The sequence below is a fragment of the Botryllus schlosseri genome, chromosome 4, assembly GCF_051294905.1.
Source record: "Botryllus schlosseri isolate E-star chromosome 4, Bs_hap1, whole genome shotgun sequence".
In the NCBI taxonomy this organism is placed as follows: Eukaryota; Metazoa; Chordata; class Ascidiacea; order Stolidobranchia; family Styelidae; genus Botryllus; species Botryllus schlosseri.
In genome coordinates this window covers 18,937,334-18,960,153 of record NC_137239.1, presented here as the reverse complement: position 1 = coordinate 18,960,153, position 22,820 = coordinate 18,937,334, and the positions used below count along the sequence as shown (strand labels likewise).

The 22,820-nt window shown below is 40.2% G+C and overlaps 1 protein-coding gene and 1 long non-coding RNA gene across 4 annotated transcripts in view; both read left to right on the top strand.

Moving 5' to 3' along the window:
* The window catches only part of LOC145437257 (single-strand DNA endonuclease ASTE1-like), a 533,921-nt gene that overhangs the window by 358,299 nt on the left and 152,802 nt on the right, over positions 1-22,820 (top strand). The window lies entirely within an intron of this gene.
* Positions 8,660-8,980, top strand: LOC145437238 (uncharacterized). The gene is made up of 2 exons (XR_013914625.1): positions 8,660-8,858; positions 8,915-8,980. It is a non-coding gene; the product is annotated as an uncharacterized LOC145437238 (long non-coding RNA).

Sequence of the window (22,820 nt, the reverse complement as noted above, 5' to 3'; positions counted from 1 at the left end):
AATCATTTTGTTCAAATCGAAAAAAATGTCCCGCACAAACCAACTTCAATTTTCGACACAGGGCCAAATATAGAAAAAAATTACAATTCAAAGGTATTCTTTGCTATAAATTTGATCTTCATATACATGTGCTTTTGTACTTCTGGTAAAGTTCATCCATCGATTTGACTTCTCTTTCTGTTATTATGTTAGTGCCAGGGACATCTACAACGGAAATATCCGACTTCCAATGGGATTTCAAGGCACTTTATCGCTGCAGGACATTCGAGCGCAAAAATAGCAGGAAATAATCTTTGGTATACTCTAGAGCCCGATCGATATTGGATTTTTGGGTCGATACCGATAAAACCGATATCTCACACCTTGACCGAGAACCCCAATACATTCAGCCGATATTCAAAAGAAGTTGGATATACATAAGCACATTTTCAAAGCTTCAGAGCATTTATTTGAACATCTTTACAGCCATTGTTATATTTGAACATGAAATGAACTAGAAAGGCTACATCTGGACACCTGTTAAGTGTAAGCTTGTGACAGATATCAATCTTCTCAATCTAGCAGTCAATGATTGTAGTTCTCTGACTTCCTACCGCCATGTTGTGACGTCACGAGAATTGCCGATAATTTTTCAGCTTCAATGGCTGACATCGATAATTCTGTCGAAGTGTGATATCGTCCCTATATTATCGGCGAACCGATAAACGGCCGGGCTCCAGTATATTCCATCTATAGACATCTGGTTAGAATACCAGACTTCTTGACACGCATTTGTGAGGAATAAGCATGATATCTCAAGAGTTACTCTCCATCTGGGGACTTGGAAGTACGGAATTACAGCCCTTGAGCTCCATCTCGCATTGCGTAGAGATGGAAGTTAATGCCATTTGATTAGTGTTAATCTACTATTTTCTCTGAAAGAGCGGCATGCTCTGCACAGCACATATAGATAAACCTAAAATTATCCCTCCATCCTCGGTTTTATTTTCATTTGAAATCCTGGCTTGATGGATTGTACCAAGTTTTCGTAGTATTTTACCATATCATCTCCAAATTTGTAGCTGAGAGTTGGATTTGTTGAGGATGTTGGATTGAACAACTCTGATACATGGTTTGAGAATCGATAATATTATGTTGGCAACCAATGTATTGTGGTTTATGAAAACCCTTGCTCATCACTGCAATTTGCAGTTTCACAACAACGCCATTCCGCCGCCCAGTATCAACAGATGCTGAGTCACATATGATATGACATTTTCTAGACCGCTGAAAATATGTGGAGTTGTTCTACTTTCGCCTTTTCGAACACCCAGTTCGATTTATGTCAGACAAGTTGAAATTATACGATCTATACCAGTGGTTCCCAAACTTTTTCGGTGTGAGAGCCAAATTTAGAATTTCAGAGTACGGTCGGGGCCGCACGAATACTACGGCTATGAAACGGACCCAAACAGTCATCATGGCTATTTCGGAGTAGTTTTATTGCCCTGGAGAGATTTCAAAACTGTACACTGTTTACCGCTACTTATCTGCTGCATTGGGTGTCCGTTGAGTGAATCAGCTTATCTCGCCTAAACACGCGAAGCGCGAGAAATTTCTTTTGTTTCATGACTAAATCGGTCAATATGATCGGGAATTGCATGGTTGTCCTCTTTGCTCACGTAATCAGATTTACTGGTAGAGCTGAGTGAGAGGTGTCTTTGAAACTGCAGACCCCGTAAAATTAAACATCTTCGGGCGGGTGAACCCCTAGGTATGACTTCTTTACATGATGGTATTTCGTGACCTCCTGTCTGCTATATCAAAAAATGTAGAATTGCCCAAACCTACTAAACTGAAAGATCACACGATTTCAGATTGGTATTTCTTCACTGGCATATAATTTTCTTTCCTGCGCGATGGTATTTATTGTCTTGTGAGGCTCAGATTGCCAAGACAAGAACATTCGTCGTCAGTCATTTAGGCGCCTATATGGACAATTAAACCTATATGTATTTTGTATATATAACGAAATTTTTCGTATTTCGAAGTTTTTGGTCAGCATAAAAGCAGTCCTTTATGGCCAAGGCTTTCTCGCTGCCGATCGTTCTGATACACTTCTTGGAGTCACATGTTATATGGCCTAAAACTTTATATGTCTTGGTGCGTTGTGGTGCGGTCATGGCCAACGCTGATATGCCCATTTCTATAAATCTTGTGTATTTTTTCTTGGGGAAGAGTACCCAATAATCAAGATATGTGGCGAATTGAAATCGCGCACTACGCGAAATTTTTTTGAAAAAGTAACATAAATCGTCAAAAATACTCTATAATTTATGCTAATTCACGAAATAATTTTGGGCCCCCTTCGAGCTCGGCCCCCATCAATTGGGGGGTTTTGGCTGCGGCAGTTACGGCCCTGACTATAGGACTACCAATTATGCTGCTTTTAGCCGACTAAGCAGTATGCATCTCGGCGTATTCAGCTGTGAGTCACGTGTTGCACATCTAGTTATCATAGGGTTACCATACGTCCTCTATTAAGATGATTTGTCCTCTTTTTTGATTTTTTTTAAAGTGTCCTTGGAGGACGCCCAAATGTCTTATTGTTTGAGATTTTGTCTTCTTTTTTGAGGATTTTGGTTACATATAGGGCCAAACTCGACTGATATACATTAGGTCAGCACTGTAGGAACGCTACGCTACGGCGGCTATTTTGGGAGCTGGACCGCAAAGTCGACCTTTTTTTCAATCAACCACCTGTTAATGTGAAAGAAAAACTGTATTATTTTGGGACTTGAGCCTCTTTTTCTTTTTTGGTCAAGCGACCACGAAGTGGGAAAAATTTACCATTTTTTCAGGATTTTCCTTCGGTTTTGAAAGTTATCAATACCTATTTATATCTATAGCTACTGCTCGTTCAACTGGAAAGTTAAAATTAAAAACTACAGAGGCCAAGCCAAGCAAGAGTATTTTATAAATATAAATTTTAATTTTTGTCATAAATCGATTTCTTAATATATTTTAGGGGGCCGCAAGAAGGCTATCTGGGGGCCGCGCTTAGGAATCACTGATCTATACAGTCTACATCTAAAATCGAAATTAATAAGTATTTATTAATTATTTACTTTTGATTTTAATCAAGAAAACGATAGAAATAATTCAATATGAGCAGGCCTGTTTATTTTTGGATTTCTCCAAAAATAACAAAAATAGCTTATTTTTGGATGTTTTCTGATTTTATTTTTGGAGAATCTCCAAAAAGAAGAAATGAAGGTGTTTTGAGCCCTGTTACTACTGAAAAAATCCACCAAAAGTATGTTAGTATCATGTATTGAGGTCCTCTAACACATAGATATCATCAGTGATCTTGATCTAACTTTGCAATACATTCTTCACTAATTTAGTCTTTGGCCTGGAGAATGCCTTCTAAAGAATATTAATCAGTGCGAGACGCCCCGCCGAGACCCTCCTCCCACTTGATTTTCGAGATATCGGCCCCGAACGTCGCAAGCGTGGGAAACGTCGAGGTTGGGGGTCAATAAAGGGAGGAATGTCCAACTCATCAAATTCTCCAATCTTCAAAGCCTTTGCTCCTGAAAAGCGCTCGTCAGTAATGCGCTTGAAACCTCTGATCCTCCACGAAGTTGCGTGTCTCATTGAACGTGGCAGCCCAACACCCTCTGACCAGAAAACCTTGTGGCGGTCCTCGTTGTCCCAGTCCTTGCCTGGACACAGAGCTCGAAGGCGTTCGACCTGGCGCATGAGCTCCTGCTGCTCCATGATCAGAACGTCAAGACCATAAAGCTTCGTGACGGTGGTGCTCACTGCTCAGCTCTGTGAGACCGTGACCATGCGATCGAGAACGATCAGATGGATCCACCACTGCAGCGAAGGTGCACACGCCGGACTGTTTTCGTCCATAACATCAAGGAGTTTGGTACGGTTTCCAGTCAACCAAGAGGCCACCTTCTTCATTGGCAATAAACGAGCGTCAACAAACATGGGGTGCGCACTTTCCAACTACTGGATCAAGTTGTGTTGCCGTCTGAAGCATCAGCAGATCAGTCCCATCATCGTGTGAACGAAGTGATTGTGACAGAGGTGACGGTATACGATTTCGCCGTCCCCTTTGCCTCACTCAAGCTGCCTTCCCGTCTTGTCTACGTGTTGCACTGTGAAACTTATATATATATAGGCGTACAAAGGCGGAGGGGCAAGGTCAGCAGAAACGTGAAGTGGATTGAGGGGAAGTAGTTTTAGCGTTTCGGTGACCCCCTCCCCCACATAGATATTGTTTTTGTGTGTTTGTATGAGTTTTCTGGTCGTTTACATCGCTCTGACTTGTTTATTTCACTGAAAAACATGAAAAAATATCATCCAAAAAAATCTTATTTTTGGATGTTTTCAAATCTTATTTTTGGAGAATCTCCAAAAATAAAACCCAATATCCAAAAATAAACAGGCCTGAATATGAGCGATCAAAATTTACGAAAATACTATTTTAAATCTTTGCAATTGGAATTGTGTCAGTTAAATTCAAATCAGTCGGTATATATATTATATAGTCTGTATCTACAAAAAAAGCCTATCCTTCATACCGTGAAAACTGGAAAAATTTTGCGCGGGAGGTTTTTGTTTAACCAGTCTTAACTTTTGATAATTTTGCAATCGGGACACAAAAGTTCATCGTTTGTGACTACAGGACACACAAAATTTTGAATTTTTTTTCTAGTCATAACCCTACTGTACAGTGTACAATATACATATATGCTATATCGGCCTACATGTGTGTCTCGTCGTTTTCAAACTTCAATGAATCATGTGGATTTTGGACACTTAGCGGGTTTTCCGAAGCCATCTTTAAAAATAAAATATAGAAGATCTTAAAATTTAAGTTCTGAGTAATGTGATAAATGTTCATAGCCTATGTGTCTTGAATACTATGTGATGATAAAGCAATTTGTCTGATAAATATATTACGCAGAAGGACTTTATTTTGTGGTTTACAATACTGTTGGTAGCGAAAAAGCATACCTGAAATATATCAATGTATAATTGTATATAGTGGCTCATGAGTGATGTTGTTATTGAATTAATAAAGTCTTTCGATAATGCAGCGCTTCATAAACTTTTAGATGGCGACCCAAATCTGAGGTTTATTGGCATCTCCGCGATCCAAGTCTCGCATATAGAATTTATACATTTTTATTGTTAGTATGCATATGCGTTTTTACCGGCATGTATTGAATGGGAAAGTGCAGATAAAGAAATGTACGCCAAGCAGATTTGTGAAATATGTGTGCCGCGATTTCAAATTCAGGTGCAATATTTTCCTCTGTGGGTCACGTTTATACTGCGATGATCAGTTAGAAAGCACTGGACTATTCGCTGCTGGCGTAATTTCGATGCTTGGACATATCAATATCGACTGTTTTGACCAATCAGCGACCGGTGCAAGATTCAGATGTTTTGCTGTAGCTTATTATATACGTGTAAATCGGTTGACTGATTAGGAAGAAATCAATCATAAGCATATAGGACACACGTGTCTAACACTTTTGTGAACTGAAAAATCCATTCAATAAGTCAATAATTTATGATTCAGTGCAGTTACCGTCGATATCGCCACTATATTTCATTTGTATCAATGAGTATCTCGAAGCGGTGCGAAAATTATTTGATGAAGTGGCATAAATATACTCTATCTATAACATATGTTAATCCACGAAACAATTTAGTGCCCCCTTCGAGCTCCCCACCTCCAATTGGGGGTTTGGGGTAGAGCAGTTACGGTCCTGCATATATTTATTAACTCGATTTCTTTTATCATATTGCTGTTGAATAAAGTCATCGACTCTTGACTGGTTCTCTAGGACAGTGCTCTTCAACCTTTTTCGACGTGGTACACCATTTTAACGTTTGCTCAAAACTCGTACACTCCTGTTCATTAGGGGTCTTCAAAAATGACTTTTTTTCTCAAATCGTACTGGCTAACTTGATAAAATTGTTAGGTTACCTAACTTAAGCCTACACACCAAATTTGGTTCAATTCCAACCAGTAGCCGCATTGCTACGGGAGAAGAAAGTTTCTATTTATTATATAAAATAAATACCGAAAAATTTGAAATTTTCTGTTCACCCATGAAAGTATTGGGCTGTCTATAAAAACGATGTTCTTCAAATTGATTCAATTCCAACCAGTAGAAGCGGAGTTATTGCCGACAAAAAATTTGGATTTGAATAAAATAGTATTTGCATGGTCACAGAGTCTATTCGCAGCCAGTGAAGCCGCCCGCCACGCAAATTGGAATTTATTTCGTGTCAGCCCAAAAACAGCATGACATTACGAACGATAATCAACCTAAATATAACAGTATTGGGGAGAGAGTATAGGTTAAGTTACTACTGCAGAATCGGTAATTCAGATCAGCGGTGATAGCAGGCGCACCAGTCTATTGCGTATAAGGCCTGTCCCACACCACACACAGTCGATAGTAGCACTTGGGCTGCAAGAGATGTCAGTAACGTCAGATCGTATGCCTCTATACACAGTCTATTGTCGCTAATTTGCATCACTAATAACAAAATACTGAATTGCAAATGTATGGCGAAATATTGGACATAAAATCGGCATTTTAAAACAAAAGGGTTTCGATTTCAACATGGAAGCTGTTTCGACCCTGGCTGGCTACGTCACTTCATTTATGTGCATTGCGGTATTTATTAACGTCGGGTAGGAAGTACCGGTTCAGGAAGTCTGAGCTATCGCGGCGGTTCCCTAAAAAATCACTAAAAGACAAATGACTAGCTGAACACATGTTTGTTAACTGCATACTTTCCAACACCAAACGGAACCATTGGTCTATTGCCGACGGCTAAATGAATAGGAGAAATATTTGCTTATGACATCACAATCAAGCGGTGTACAGTAGTACACTTGAGATAACATCGTACCATACTGCTCATTAACCTGTGCGTCAACCTGTACTGGCCCATAAACCTACCTTTGTGATAGCTAGCAATCGGCCCATTGTAATTCGGATCTGGTACACCCCTGTACACCCCATCCGAGTGGTACACCCTTTGCAAATTCTCGTACACCCTAGGGTGTACGACAACCCCGGTTGAAGAGCACTGCTCTAGGACATTATCATCCACCATATTTTGTTTTCCGAATACCCACAAACTAACTTGGAACTTTAATCACTTTACAATATCTAAATTATGATCTCCACTCATTCATGCTCCATCTGATCACAGTACATGTTCAGCCCAATACTTGTACACTGTACAGTTTACTCGTTCTTCAATGATATCATAATATTCTGTACCACACTTGTTCCGATGACAACGGCGTTACGTTTCTATAGACAAATAATACATTGCATAGCAGCGGAGCCGTTTAATGAAGTATTGCATGGGAATTTGCAATCTGTTGGAGTATATTTATAGAAACTTCTACAAATATGACGCCACCTTCCGTACAATGCCCAGAGTTGACAAGCAAGGATAAGCATAGATTAGTAACCTATGCGGGGATAGGTTAATAATCTATATATAAGATAAGAACCCGGACATTGAACATGAAACACGATAACAATCGACTAAACATAGCAGTGCTCCGACCACCTTTTCAACAGCTACGCTGCCACTCAGCTCGCTGTCACATTTCCAGACGATACACTCACAATGGAGCAACATGAGCGACGACTAGGATCAATGGTTCCAATCCATATCCGGGTGAAGAAGAAATTGTTGAAAATAGTGAACACAGTTGATAATGATTAGCACGCGAAACTGAATCAATCCCGACGTGCCCACGGGAGACACTGATTGACGACTGTTGGTGATCAAGACATGCACTTCTCAATACGCGGGGTACAACGAAGAAGTTCCAAATATTGTTTGGCATAACGAGAGTCAAATATGGGGATTTCCCATCTTCGCGGACAAATGTTTCAGATCGCAGCGTCTTCATTTATTTTCATTGCATAGCAACGTCCTTATCTATACATTACCACAGGTCCATGTCAAGATGAATATGCGTGACAAAGCATCAATGTATCTTCAGTCACGCATGGATCATTGTTTAGTCATGGTTAAGTGACTAAATTTTCCATCATTATTACTATTATTTCATAAAAAGGTTGAAATTTCAAATTGCAATAACTAGGTGTGTACTGGTTGGAATTAAGTCAAACTCTATATGCAGGAAAAGAAAACTTCACAATTTCCTTAGATAGCCAGCAAAATTGGGAATATGTATTGTCGAATCCGCATAATTCGGCCACCGGACGACCCGGAGAGCATTGCAGACCCGGGAGCATTGCAGACTTTTTGCCAGACTGTGCTGTTGAAGCAAAAGTGGCATCGTCAGATATTCAAACTTCACCTGACGCCTTCTTTTTGCCACGGCCGTAGCGTTAACGCACGTGTCCACCGAAGCAATGTATCTTTTGAATTTAGCGTTCAGCGAGCGTTGTTAGCTTTCCCATATGTGATTTTTTGCCCAGCTGAAAGCTTTTTGCTTTATATTGCTACTGTTTTTCCGTGCACGTTTATCAAGTGAAAATATCGTTTCAGCCCATGCCACATGTCTTACTGGATTTTAAAAATCACTGTAGGCCTACTATATTTTAACCCTATAAGTGTGTGTTGCACAGTAGTACAGTATAGTATAGATCAGTGATTGCCAACCGCGGCCCCCAGCTAGCCTTTCTGCGGCCCCCACAAAAATATTGAGAAATCGATTTATGAAAAAAAAATTATATTTATAAAATACTCTTGCTTGGCTTGGAGTCTGGAGTTTTCAATTAGGATTGCAGGAAAGTTGTGAGTAGACTGCTAAGATTACGTCACTGCTGTTTCAATGCAATGTGCCCTAACTTTCCAGTTGAACGAGCAGTACCTATAGATATAGGTATAGATATAGGTATTGACAGAACCGTAACTGCCGCACCCCAAGTCCCCCAATTGGGGGGAACGAGCTCGAAGGGGGCCCGAAATTATTTAGAGTATTAGCATGAATTATAGAGTATTTTATGAAATTTTATGTAACTTTTTCAAAACTTTTTCACGCTGCGCGCTATTTCAAGTTTCCAAGTACCTTCATTATTGGATACTCTTCCACCAAGGTAAAATACGCAAGATTTATAGAAGTGGGCATATCGGCGTTGGCCATTACCGCGCCACGACGCACGAAGACATATAAAGTTTTAGGCCATGTAACATGCGACTCCAAGAAGTGTGCCAGAACGATCGAGCTGACCGGAAACTTCGTTTTGTATATACAAAATACATATAGCTATAATTGACCATAGGCGCCTAAATGACTGGCGCCGAATATTCCTATCTTGGCAATCTGAACCTCACGAGACAAATAGGCTACCATCCCGCAGGGAAGAATTATATGCCAGTGAAGAACTACCAATTTGAAATCGTGTGCATCTTTTAGTTTAGTACGTTTGGGCGATTCTATATTTTTTGATATAGCAGACTGGAGGTCACGAAATAACATCATGTAACGAAGTCTTACCAACGGGTCCGCCCGTCCGAATATGTTTAATTATTATTTATGGGCCCTACAGTTTCCAAGATACCTCACTCAGCTCTACCGGTAAATCTAATTACGTGAGCAGAGAGGACAAGTAATTGATAGTAATATATATATATGCAATTCCCGATCTTATTGACCTATTTTATTTTGAATTATCGAAAATTTTCGCGCTATAAGCTGGCTCACTAAACGGTGATCCTGATTTCGTGGCAGAAGCGAACAACGGGACGAGGGGTCGGTTTATCACCCTATGGAAGCTCAAGACCTAAGCGGGGCCTGACGAAGTGCTGTTTCGTTCCTGCCAATGGGTATACGCCCGAAGATGTTTAATTATTATTGAGCGGTCCTACCTTTTCAAACACAACTCACTCGGCTCAACCGGTCAATCTGATTACGTGAGGAGAGAGAGAGGAGGATAAAAACTGATACCAATATATTTTCAATTCCAAGTTATATTGACCGATTCAATCATGAATTGTAGAAATTTTTCGCGCTTCGCGCGATTAGTCGAGAGAAGCTGCCTAAAACGGACACCCGATTTAGATGATAAATGGCGGTAAACAGCCATCTATAGCCTGAGGGAGCCAAGAGCAACGTTTTTGGGGGGGGGGGCTGACGAAGTGCTGTTACGGCCCTGGGTATTGATAACTAATTTACGGTTAGATGTGCAACAAGTGACTCACGATTGAATACGCCGAGATGCGTACTGCTTAGCCGGCAAAAAACAGCATAATTGGTAGTCCTATAGCTCGCGACCCAAGCGTCCGAATAATTTGATATGACGGTGTTTATCGAAAGGAGGTGTCGCACTGATTCCAAAAATACGAATTGAAATCTCGCCAGGCAATAAAACTACTCCGAAATAGCCAGCAAATGTGGATTGTTCTGAACAACGGGAGCGCGGCAACTCGATGGCCAATGGCGTCGAGCGAATTATCGGAACAATGCGAATTTTCATATTTTGGTGACTATTTTGGGCTCCATTCATTGCCCTGGTATTCGAGCGGCCCCGACCGTACTCTGAAATTCTAAATTTGGCCCTGCCACCGAAAAAGGTTGGGAACCACTGGTATAGATCCACTTGAATTCCGCTCGAGGACCACTCGACTAACTAACGATAAAATAATTGTATGAGCTATATTCGGGATCAAATCAAGCTTGTAACAATAACCATCGGGTAAGGCCTATGGGCTCACACCATTTGGTTCAAGCTCGATGTACACATCCCGAATTCACCTCTGTGATTGACAATACTGTGAAGGTAATTGTATTGGGCTTTGTTTTATTGCTCTGTGTGACTACTAAATCAACTGAGAATGTGGGAGAGATCTTTGCCCACATCAAATTTAGTACTGAATCAAGCTCTTAACTTGAACATGAGTGTGGGTCACAACACTAAGCAGTATCATCCTTTATAATACGATGAAGAAATATTCTGACGATCAAATTTGTAGCTCGCAAATATTGTAGTTCTCAAGTAGCCTATATTTAGTTAGTCATGTTGACCAAAAAGCTTCAAAAGTCATGTTGACCAAAAAGCTTCAAAGCATCTTCAATGTACAATGGGGTTGTTCAAAAATAACTTTTTTTTCCGGATTCCGGGTATTCACTGATTAAATTGTTACGTTGCCTAAGGCTCAATTCGAACAAGTAGAAGCGGCCGCAGCGCTAATTTAAAATAATGAATATTTTATAAAAAAAAAATTAAAAAAAAAAAGTTCAAAATTTCATTGACAACCCCGTGAAATTGTTAATTTGCCTAAAAGAACGACGCATAAAGATTTTTGTTAGCTTTCAACCAGTAGAAGCGAAGTTATTGCAGCTGAAATTTATGTACGCAAAAATAGCCTGGACGGAGGGTAATACCAGGATTATTGATGAAAAACTTAAATAACCTCGCTTGTACAGGTTGTAACTGCGTCAAATTTGTTTCGTATCGTTTTTGTCGATAATTCAGCAATTTAATGGGGTTGAGAGTAAAATTTGAAAAAAAAAAAGAATTTTAATTGGACCTGGTTGGAATTGAGCAAAATTTGTAGTGCAGCGTTTGTCAGGCAACCTAACTATTTAATCAGAGAATTTCCGGAATCCGGAAAAAAGTTATAGTCGAACAACACTAATGTACAAAGGGCATCACTCTCAAAAGTGGTACAGTGCCGCCTTTCGCTGCAGGATACCAAACCCAATTCGAAACATTTTATCGAAAATAACCCGAGCTATATAGTTGACAGAAGGGATATATCGGGGAATTGGCAATCCAAAAGTACGCAACAATTCATTTTAGATGAATTAAAATAAACAACTGCATTCATGGAAACTTCGTTGGTGTCGTGTATATTGCGCCAGGCGCGCGACGAAATACGTCGTGATTTGGCAGATTTTGTCCAATGTTAATTTGCAATGAGAGCTCAGGGATATGTAGAACTATTGTTCTACTGTATAATCATATGTCCTTACTACACCATCTACTGCGGGGCCATTTTTCTTCCCACACACACACCGCCTCCTTGATCCCAGCGTCCCCCATATCGCCCCCTGAGCGTTTCCGGCACCTTCAAAATCCAAATTGCCCCCTAGGAGGCGCTGGAGACAAGGTTAAGAACCACTGGTATAGATAGTCAAGGGGCTTTGACTAGGGTTACCATATTTTGGAAATCTGAAAAGAGGACACCTTTTCTGAACTTTCAGACATGCAAAACCGGTGGAAAGACCTGAAATTATGGTAAATTTTTCAAACCTCGTGGTCGGTCGACTAAAAAAAGGTCAACTTTCTCGCTCGGCGCCCAAAATACAGCGTTTTCCATCACATTATGCGGTGGTTGACTGAAAAAAAAAGATAATCTCCGGCTCAGCTCCCGAAATGTCCGCCTGAGCGTAACTTCAGTGCTGATTTACGGCATCTCAGTCGGTTTGACCAAAATTCTCAAAAAAGTGGACACAAGGGCTTCCTCCGAGAACGCTTTCGAAAAAGTCAAAAAAGAGGACAAATCATCTTAAAAGAGGACGTATGGTATGGTAACCCTAGCTTTTACACAATACCACCCACACATCCATGCGACAAAAAACCTTCAAACACCATCGATTCATTTGGTTGAATCAATTTATAATAAATGATCATAAAAGCGTTGCTGTGATGAATGGTACATATCTTCTGCTTGATATTACGCATTTCTTACACAGTTACTGTACTTGATGCTATATGAGCTACAATATCCGTAAGTAGAGTCTCTATGGCTTTAGGCCTACTTTAGACGATCCACATTGAATACCGTAAGTTTTATTTTTCTACTGCCATAACTTTGCAATCGGATACATTCGTTTCCATCGACTCTGTAGTTTACTTACGTCTGCTACGATGCAACATATATCGCTAAAATGACACATTGCATAATTTAGGCTATTGTAAAATATATGATCAAGCAATATTTATTGTCCAGAACGAATTTCCGCAAGTGTATTACTAGTTCGCAAACATCGAGAAAGGATACTGCACTGCGCAGAATAAAATACTTTTTCGAGATGCTGACTACGATGGCTATTCAACTATTTCAAATGAATGGTCGCAAGTGTATAGGGGAATATGACAAATGCTTGTGGGGAAAGGTTACTCACCAGGAGAACTCGGAGAAGAATATGCTTCCATATAGCTTGCATATGGCACCTAATAACTGAAGATTGTGATATGTCAACATACCACTTCCACGTTACTCTGATTCGGGATTTTTGTCGATCTCTTTCGAAGGAACATGAGTACTAAACAGAGCTTTTTTCGCAACAATGGAACTCGGAGATCGCTTGACCTTTCGACACGCGGAAGTATAAAATGCTTCGTGTCTTTAATATATATATGTCTATAGGACTATGTGCGTAAATAGAAATCTACTACTTGTATATAACATTATATAAGCTGCTCCCGAAGATTATGCCGAAGCAGTTGGGAATAGGAGTTGGTATCATCGGGTATATCGGGTATAGGCGTATAGCCAGACTAATGTAACATATAGGCCAAACCAAAATCAAAACATGGCAGAAGACGAATTTCGGCAACGAGCCGCGTGTACTTATGACGTCATTAGCAATGTGACGTCACAGTATCGACATTCCGTACTGGGAAGCAGTGTTGGGATGACTCGAGTCATGACTTAACTCGAGTTAGGCTCGAGTCACCTTTTTTGTATGACTTGACTTGACTCGAGTCACTTTGCTAAAATGACTTGACTTGACTTGACTCGGCGTATCAGAAATGTGGATTGACTCGTGACTCGGAGCAAAATTCACGAGTCAATTTCAAGTAATCGAGTAATCAGTGTCGATAAAAATCACTGTATCTTGCATATGGTAGGATTGTTCGCGAAACGCTGGTGTAACCCGTGAGAGCGACAAATCATTCAATGATCGTGCGTTTTACTGAGCCTCCATTGTTCTCTCACAAATAAATCGACCGCAAACGACGTGATCGAAGCTTACAGCTTACGTTGTCGTAATCTAGTAGTAAAGTAATTTAGTGGCAAAATGTTTACTTTTGCTCTCTGTTCTTACCTTAACCAAACCTCTTGTTTTATTGAAATCGAATGCAAATATAGTTTATATGGTCCCCAGCCATCGACGCAAGCTCGAATTGTATCATATCAATTTGTTAATGCGCAATGTATTGCATCTTATCAATTCGTTTCCCTATTCTCTATTCTCTATTGGGGCTGGGGACTATAAACTGAGGTCATGCAATTACTTACGTAGTTCAACAGTTCTACGTAAATGTGAGCGATACAGCGCCTTCTTGCGTGTGTATTTAACTCATGTTCGTTCATCGGTTCAGAATCAATGACCACTCAATCTGTATTTCAGACAGCTAGCAAAATGCAATGACGTAATCATGCCTCATACTTCGGAAAGGCAACTTGACTTGAATTGTGACTTGAGTCGTGACTTGACTTGACTCGAGTCACCTTACAAAATCGATTGACTTGACTTGACTCGAGTCAAAATCTGCGATGACTCGAAATGACTCGTGACTCGAAGGTAGTGACTTGATCCCAACACTGCTGGGAAGTGAGAACTCATCTCCTCACCTTCGCCGCTGAAGCTTAGCCATGAATATTGTTCAAGGATAAATGTGGCGGTAATCTCTGAGAGCGTGCGAAATGTTTAGATACAATTACATATATTTCGAATTGAAAAGTCGACATTGCAGCAATTCCTTCTAGGTATCAGAAAACAGTACTCAGTTGCATAGTATCCAGAGTTGGTCAAAGTAGTCAAGAAGGCTACTCAAGTAGAAGTAGAAGTAGCGACGAAAATATCTACTCAAGTACGAGTAGAAGTACTTCTTTCCTAGTCAACCTAAAACTACTTGAAGTAGAAGTAGAACTGACTGACTTTAAATCTACTCAAGTAAGTAAGTAGTTGTGAAAACGGTCGTAATTCATCGTTCGCATGGACTGTCAAAAGCTGCAAATGGAGCTATGCGGAAGGTGTAGAGAGCTTGATTCATATTGATGCCTCCCAGGAGGTGTCAATTTTTGACAGAGTAAGCAGTCGTCCACATCATGGGATGTAAATGATAGTATTGATATGGAAATGCGATACTAATCCTTTATTTACTCGAACACCCCGTTTTAGAAAATATCATGGCATGGCGCCCTCCCCCATATTATAAGGTCCCTTGTTCAGTCAAAGAGCAATACGGAGAAGCTGTGTCGGATACGGCTTTACACTTTGCGCGATTAGTATACGTTAATTAAAAATATGGCAGAGCGTAGAAATGCCATATAGGGTATAGCTTTATTTTCGGAAAATATAAGGCATTACTGCACTTGCTTTTATACTTAAACATGTATGTTCTCCAGAGAAAAGAACTGAAACTATAATTAGAACTCAACGTATAATATTCGCAATGGAAAGAAAAATACAAATGCTACTTCTACAAAGCGGAAAATATATTTCATGTCTTTTGTCCAGAAAGTTTCAACGGTGGTATGCTAAAACAGGTCTTACGTTAAATAAAGTCAAAATCCACTTTTCCAGATTAGGACGCGTCATGGGCTGCTAGGTATAATAGGTAATAGGTAGATTACGAAACGGTAGCTTCAAACGTTATGGTGGCCATACTTACTGAGATGAAATATTTGATATAGGCGACAATGCGGTGTGAACGGAACCACGCAACCCGGTATCTAAATTATATTCAGCGATACTTTCGTTAAAACATATTTGCCACTCGATATCTACTGTGCGCGAAGCGCAACGAAAATTCTGGGTATTACATGACTTTTATGAAAAATAAATGTTGATACTACGTGAAAACAGCCAGTAAATTCCTTAGGCTATCTTTCTTATTGGGGGATTAAACTACTTCTACTTGAAAAACTGAAAATGGCGAAAAGAAAGTTGGTAGCTCACAAAATATTACGAAGTAGAAGTAGAAGTTGCGAAAAAAAAAGATCTACTTGAGTAAGTACTAGAAGTAGAGGAAAACTACTTGAGTACTTCGAAGAAGTAGAAATACTTCGTTACTGACCACCTCTGATAGTATCACACAATATTCTAATGTCGCTGGCAAACGTCATGCTCTTGATGGCTACCTGGTTAATGAACGCTCGACATGTATACTCAAAATAAAGGATACATGCACCCATGCACGTCCGAAGCCACTTGGCACGCAGGATGGATACATAGACACACCATCAGTGTTCCAAGCAGTGTTGGGATCAAGTCATCACCTTCGAGTCATTAGTCATTTCGAGTCATTGCACATTTTGACTCGAGTAAAGTCAAGTCAATCGTTTTTCGAAGATGACTCGAGTCAAGTCAAGTCACTTGATTTTTGGAGGGGACTCGAGTCAAGTCGAGTCGAGTCAAGTCAAGTCACAAGACAAGTCACAATTCAAGTCAAGTTGCCTTTTCGAAGTATGAGACATGATTACGCCATTGCATTTTGCTGGGTGTCTGAAATACAGATTGAGTGGTCATTGATTTTGAGCCGATGAACGAATATAGAGTTAAATATACACGCAAGAAGGCTATGTATCGTTCACATGTATTTAGAACTGCTAAACTACGTAAGTAATTGAATAGCCTCAGTTTATAGTTACCAGACAAAATAGAGAATAGAGAAACGAATTGATAAGATGCAATACATTACCAATTTACAAATTGATATGATACATTTCGAGCCTGCGCCAATGGTTGGGCACCATATAAACTATATTCGACTTCAATTTCAATTAAATAAGACGTTTGGTTAAGGTAGGAACAGAGAACGGAAATATACATTTTGCTATTAAATTGCTTTATTATACTAGTTTGCGGCAACGTAAGCCATAAGCTTCGATCACTTCGTTTGCGGTCAAATTATTTGTGTGTGAACAATGGGGGCTCAGTAAAACGCACGATCATTGAATGATTGGTCGCTCTCACGGGTTACACCAGCGTTTCGCGAACAATCCTACCATATGCAAGATACAGTGATTTTTGTTGACACCGATTACTTTTGATGACTGGAAATTGACTCGTGAATTTTGCTCCGATTCTGATACGCCGAGTCAAGTCAAGTCAAGTCAAGTCATTTTAGCAAAGTGACTCGAGTCAACTTATGACTCGAGTCATCTCAACACTGGTTCCAAGTAGTATAATCAGGGTAGTATTGACTCGAGTCACGAGTTTTTGGTGACTCGACTTGACCCGAGTCATTTTTTCAAATGGGTTATAATTGACTCGACTCGACTCGAGTCATTGTGCATGACTCGAGCCAAGTCATATGACTTGATACTTGGACGGCCGAGACAGATTTCATTGTAACTTCGAGGAATAGCACAGTCACCACTAGGGATGGTGTGAACCTCTGAAAGGTTCAGGTTGGTGTGAACGCGAACCGTTTTGGAAGGATCTGTGTGAACACGAACGTGAACCTCATGACGTCACGTGACGTAATATTGCTAATTCCAACATTACATTTCAGTGAAGTGATAGCCTATATTAATGTACGCGATGCCTAGCGACGACTTGGGCAATATAATGCCACAATGCTGAAGTACATATTGACGTTTTAAACGTCGCCAAATGTATCTACTGGGGAAATCAAATGATATTTTAATCCCATACAATCAATAGCCTCCGTCGACGAGGACTTGCAAGGGAATATAAGCTTGCGCCTTAACGGTCCATGCCAAACCGGACAGTGTATTCGGGGTCCGAGTATTGCTACGTTGATATTGAGTGGAGTGTAAAACGAATTTCTATACTTGCTACCGATATTACCCAATTAGCAAGTTATACAGCAGCAGCCGACACCCCAATCGCAAGGATTTGGTTTTTATGATACAATAAACACATGAAGTCAAGATTGACCCGGTGCGCCTGTTAGATTTTTTACATCAGACAACAATATCAATTTCATTGATTGATTGAATATGCGTCATTCGCTGACTACATATATAGATTGCGGGTCCATCTCACAGCAGAGAGTCACTAAATACTCACAAACGGAAAGCCGGATATTTTGAACAAACTTCTGTAACAAAGCAAGTAAAATTTTTGAGATTGTCAAGGTGCATGCTCGTTTCCTGTTGCTTTTTTATGACAGCGCCATGCATAGAGTGGCCCGCATTTGAAACGCAATAAATTTGATACAAAGATGTTATAATGAAGTGAAAATTGTAATATATGAAAAAGGTTCACAGTGCACAACCTACCAAGGTTCGTTTGTGAACGTGAACCTCGTTCACACACAGAACGCGAACCTCGTTCACACACAGAACGCGAGCGTGAACCTCACGTTCACACCAACCGCAGTCACCACATTATTGATATTTCGTCTATCAGTCCTGATCCTTGGGAAATAAGGCCGGAGGACTGAGTTAGGACTGAGGAAAGTTACGACATTATGAATGCGAGTCCTTCTATAACACTCGAGCGGAGTTGAAAAAGTGGGTTGAATCGGATTGAACTCAAAACTGAACAGTTAACACAATGACTTGGATTCGGACTCGAGTGACAACACTATGACTGGGATTTGACCCTCTATATCAGTGATTCCCAAGTACGGCCCTGAGGGCCGCATGCGGCCCCCAGATAGCCTTCCTGCGGCCCCCAACATATATTAAGAAATCGATTTATGACAAAAATAAAATTTATATTTGTAAAATACTCTTGCTTGGCTTGACCTATGTGGTTTTTAATTATAGAATTGCAGGAAAGTTATGAATTGTGAGTATCGACTGCTAACGTTATGTCACTGCTGTTTCAATGCAATGTGCCCCAACTTTCCAGTTGAACGAGCAGTAGCTATAGATATAAATAGGTATTGATAACTTTCAAAACCGGAGGAAAATCTCTCCCTCGTGGTCGCTTGACTAAAAAAGAAAGAGGCTCAACTCCCAGAAAATACAGTTTTTCTTTCACATTAACAGGTGGTTGACTGAAAAAAAAACTTCCAGGTCCAGCTCCGAAATGGCCGCCGTAGCGTTCCTACAGTGCTGACTTAATGTATATCAGTCGAAGTTGGCCCTTTGTAACACAAATCCTCAAAAAAGAAGACATTTGGGCGTCCTCCGAGGACACTTTAAAAAAAATCAAAAAAGAGGACAAATCATCTTAAAAGAGGCCGTATGGTAACCCCATGATGACTAGATGTGCTACACGTGACTCACGGTTGAATACGCCGAGATGTATACTGCTTAGTCGGCTAAAAGCAGCATATTTGGTAGTCCTATATTCAGGGCCGTAACTGCCGCACCCCAAACCCCCCAATTGAGGGGGCCGAGCTCGAAGGGGCCCAAAATTATTTCGTGAATTGGCATAAATTATAGAGTATTTTTTGAAAATTTATGCAACTTCTTAAAAATATTTTCGCGCCGGGCGCGATTTCAATTCGCCGCATATCTTGATTATTGGGTACTCTTCCCCAAGAAAAAATACGCAAGATTTATAGAAATGGGCATATCAGCGTTGGCCATGACCGCACCACAACGCACCAAGACATTTAAAGTTTAGGCCATGTAACATGTGACTCCAATAAGTGTGAACGATCGGCAGCGAGAAAGCCATGGCCGTAAAGGACTGCTTTTATGCTGACCAAAAACTTCGAAATACCAAAAACTTCGTTATATATACAAAATACATATAGGTTTATTTTTCCATATAGGCGCCTAAATGACTGGCGCCGAATGTTCTTGTCTTGACAATCTGAACATATCAAGATAAATACCATCCCGCAGGAAAGAAGATTACATGCCAGCGAAGAAATACCAATTGATCTGAAATCGTGTGATCTTCCAGTTTAGTAGGTTTGGGCAATTCTACATTTTTTTGATATAGCAGACAGGATGTCACGGAATAACATTATGTGAAGAAGTCATACCTAGGGGTCTTCCCGCCCGAAGATGTTTAATTTTATGGGGTCTGCAGTTTCAAAGAAACTCAGCTCTACCGGTAAATTGGATTACGTGGGCAAAGACGACAACCACGCAATTCCCGATCTTATTCACCGTATTTATCATGAATTATCGAAATATTCGGGCGTCGCGCTGTCTCAATAAACAGTACAACTTTAATTTCGTGGCAAAAGCGAACAACGTCATGCGGGGTCAGTTTATCACCCTATGGGAGCCCGGGGTCCTGACGAAGTGCCGTTACGTTCCAGCCAACGGGTACCGCCGGATATGTTTAATTCCTATTGAGGGGGCCTATACCTTTACAAACACACCTCACTCAATCAATCATATTACGTGAACAGAGACAAGATGAAAATTGATAGCAATACATGCAATTCCCGATCATATTGACCGATTCATTCATGAAACTAGAGAAATTTTTCGCGCTTCGCGCGTTTAGACAAAAAATGCTGATTCACTCAAAAGACACCCAATGCAGCAGATATGTAGCGGTAAACGGTGTACAGTTTTGAAACCTCGCCAGGGCAATAAAACTACTCCGAAATAGCCATTGTGACTGTTTGGGTCCGTTTCATAGCCATAGTATTCGTGCGGCCCCGACCGTACTCTGAAATTCTAAATTTGGCCCTGACACGGAAAAAGTTTGGGAACCACTGCTCTATATACTCACTGACTTGATCTCGGACTTGACTCGGTGGTAAATTGATAATGACTCGACTAGACTCGAGTCAAAACTATAAAAGTGAGATTGACTTGTGACTCGGAACCTTGTGACTTGGTTATCAACCTATGTATAATATACCCTCACTAATTGTTTTGCTGCATTTCATGTATGAACCATGGAATAAAATAATAGCAATCGTGATTTATATACATATACTTATTCATTTGTATTCTATTCAACCCACCTAAGAATCTTGGTCTTGGTCTTGGCCCATGTTTCAATGCCTGCACGCGATCTGTATACAGTAGGTACAAGAACGGGGGGGGGGGGATTTTCAATCAGAGCTGACCACAAGTGAGCACTTTTGACAGCGAAATAAAATAATGGTAAATGGAAGCACCCCGACAGCAAGTTCCCGCGGGTCGAATACGACGTGGAACACTGATGTGACAAACTTCAGGACGGGAGAATTGGAAGCTATCGACGTGATCATCATGATTGTTACACTTTGGACCGCAGCATGTTTGGTTTCATTCGGGAAAGTTAAGAAGAAATTCGGACTGAATACCCAAGATAGAAAACTGTTTACTTTTTGCACTTTCGCTGTAGTATTCGGGGTGATAAGACTTGCATTTCACATCGCCATATTTTATGCTAACTTAACGAGTAGAACGTTTAAAATATTAGATACTATGAGCACGGTATTTACTATGTTTGCCAAATTACTTGTTTACTGGTTTTTATGGTATCGTCAACACATTATAAACTCTCATCCCATGCTGGGGTCAAGCTCAAAATGGATTAAGTGCATCAGTAATTGCTTTTTGTTTGCCTCCGGAGTAATCCCGAGTGCGTATTATACACAGAGCATATTGAATTACAGATGCTCGGAGATAAAGCAATGCGATAATTCCAATGACTTAGAAGTTTTATCGGTTCTTATCTCGGTTGCTATGTTTATAGAGCAGGGCTTACTTTTGTCCTTGTTCGTATACCCTAGGTATGTAATAAGACGGCGACGAAAACGCGTTGGAAGTACTGGTACCTGCGTTGCCCTTGCGAAAACCGTTAATAGATGTGTTGTATGTTTCATGATAGTACTGCTCACGGACTACATCTCAGACGTATTGAACATGCCCTTCTGGTTTGCTCTACCCTATGTTTTTGTGCGCACCGTCACAAATGTGGATATAATGATCGGTCAATTAACGATGGTAGGAACGTTTGATTCTTTCGGGAGATTAATGTGTTTTCCGTTGTATAAGTCTACATAGGCTCGTCTATGAATTTACTCTCAAGGTAGGACTAGGACCAGAGGTGGTCAGTAACGAAGTACTTCTACTTTTTGGAAGTACTCAAGTAGTTTTCCTCTACTTCTGGTACTTACTCAAGCAGATCTGATTTTTTCTACTTCGTAATATTTTGTGATCTACTTACTTACTTTTCGCTATTTTCAGTTTGTCAAGTAGAAGTATAGTTTAATCCCCAATACGAAAGATAGCCTGAAGAATTTCGGGGCTGCTTTCACGGAGTACCAACATTTAATATTCATAAAAGTCAAGTGAAAGCCCAGAAATTTTGTTGCGCTTCGCGCACAATAGTTATGGAGTGACAATAATATTTTTACGAAAGTATCAGTGAATATAATTTAGGTACCGGATTGCTTGGTTCCGCTCACACCACATTGTCGCCCATATGAAATATTTCATCACAGTAAACATGTCCCACCATAACGTTTGAAACTACCGTTTCGCAATCTAGCAATTACCTATCATTTCGTAAACTAGCAGCCCATGATGTGTCCTGCTATTCTGGAAAATCCGGCTTTTTTGAACGTTACATCTGTTTTAGCAGATTACCTTTGAATCTTTATGGACAAAATACATGAAATATATTTCCGCTTTTTAGAAGTGGTATTTGTATTTCACTTTCAATTCCGAGTATCATACTTTGAGTTTTAATTATTTTCAGTTCTTTTGTCTGCAGAACATACATGTTGAAGCATGAGAACAAGTGTAGTAATTATTGCCTCTAATTTCCGAAAATAAAGCTACACTAAATATAACTTTTACGATCCACAATATTTGTTATTAACGTATACTAATCGCGCAATGTGTTGAAACCGTATCCGATACAACTTCCCCGTATTTCTCTTCTCCTAAACACGGGGTCTTATAATATGGGGTAGGGCGCAATTCCATGATATTCTCTAAAACGGGATCTTCTA